Here is a 1,624-nt window from a genome sequence, read left to right as displayed (position 1 = left end):
GGCCCTAATACTCATATTGGGAAGAATAGATATTAGAGACCACGTCTGAGATATACTGTTCACTCAGAGAATGAGGGGGGAGGCGCCTAAATTAATATAAGAATAGAATCTATAGTTATGATATACATGCCCTCATTAATAGAATACTGGATGGGAGAAATCGTACTTGGGCGCTACTGAATATAGATATCCATAAATGATAGCCATAAATAGTTAGATGTAATAGTATTTATTAGAATAATAGATTAAGGCCCTACTAATGACTTGGAAATTGAGAAATAATTGACCATATAGCCTATGAGCTAGTCATAGAATTATGAGGCCTAACCAGTATATAGATATTAGCCTAATATATAAAGATTAGGAGGATGTTTACAGTCTAAATATAGTATAGAATATGAAATAAGCTAGAGCCGCTAAAAGTATGAGAAATATGATGACTATATAATACGAATACTCATTGGCCTACCACTATTAAATAAACTACAGGAAATAAACAGCGGCTAAGTAGAATAATTATAGATAAATAGGTAATATAGCTCTAATATATAATAGAATATAGCCTAATATAATAGAGATAGGGCAGAGCAATGCAGCGATAAATCATTAAGAAATAGAATAGAATATAGTCCTAAAACTCTAGAGCACATAGAACTAGGGCAGCCCTAGATATATAGCTACTAGAACTCGGGTAATAATATTTTAATATTTTATTAGAGAATAAATCTAAAGCCTAATATAAATAGAATAGCTTAGCGCCTCGGGTAAACTGGATAATTAAGAACCTGGGCATCAGAACTATAGTGCCTCCACTGAATATAATGGGATAGGTTTATTATATAAATAGCCTATAATAGAGGTAACAAGAATAGAATAATAGCCCTAATTATAATAGACATATAGCCTAATATAATAGAATGATTAGCTGGAAGGAAATGACACCAGCTTTGTGACCCGATTCCAAGAGATAGAATTAGAAAAGTGGGATTGCCCTAATAATATATTAACGTTATAATCAGAATATTAGCCCATAATATAGCTACATGGAAATGAGATACTGAGCCAGACCGTAACTCAGCCTAGCCAGGATATAAAAAGGGGGTATTATTAAGATAATGATAACAGCCTAAATAGGATCTATAAGAATAGCGAAATCGAGAAGCCCTCATGGACTACCAAGTACCCAGAGATAGAAAAGGGGTTATTAATGCACTTAAAGATATAATTATAGAGACTAGATTTGATGAATTGAAGCGCATACAATACCTTAGATGCCTTATGAATATAGTCCATAAATAAGAATAGAGGATTTATAAGTAAGTTTATAGAAGCGCGTACTAATTGCATTAAAGGAAATAAGATATGAAGAACCTGGGCCATTGCCTAATATGTATCCAGAATGGGGGGTTTATATTAAAGTAGATTAATAGCTATACATAAAGTGGAATATGATAGACTACATTAGGCACTATATAGAAATTACCTAGGAACGGGGGTTCATTAATCATGATATAAGCTAGGACGATGGATGAGCCCTTAGGACTCATTACAGGCCTAATGAGATCCCAAAGAAGGGGGTTAAATAATAGTATAGCTAGCTTGGAGAATGAGACCTAGGCCGTAG

The sequence above is a fragment of the Salvelinus sp. IW2-2015 genome, linkage group LG26 (assembly GCF_002910315.2).
Source record: "Salvelinus sp. IW2-2015 linkage group LG26, ASM291031v2, whole genome shotgun sequence".
Classification (NCBI taxonomy): domain Eukaryota; kingdom Metazoa; phylum Chordata; class Actinopteri; order Salmoniformes; family Salmonidae; genus Salvelinus; species Salvelinus sp. IW2-2015.
The sequence above is the reverse complement of the archived record's forward strand: the minus strand, read 5'-3'. Positions refer to the sequence as shown.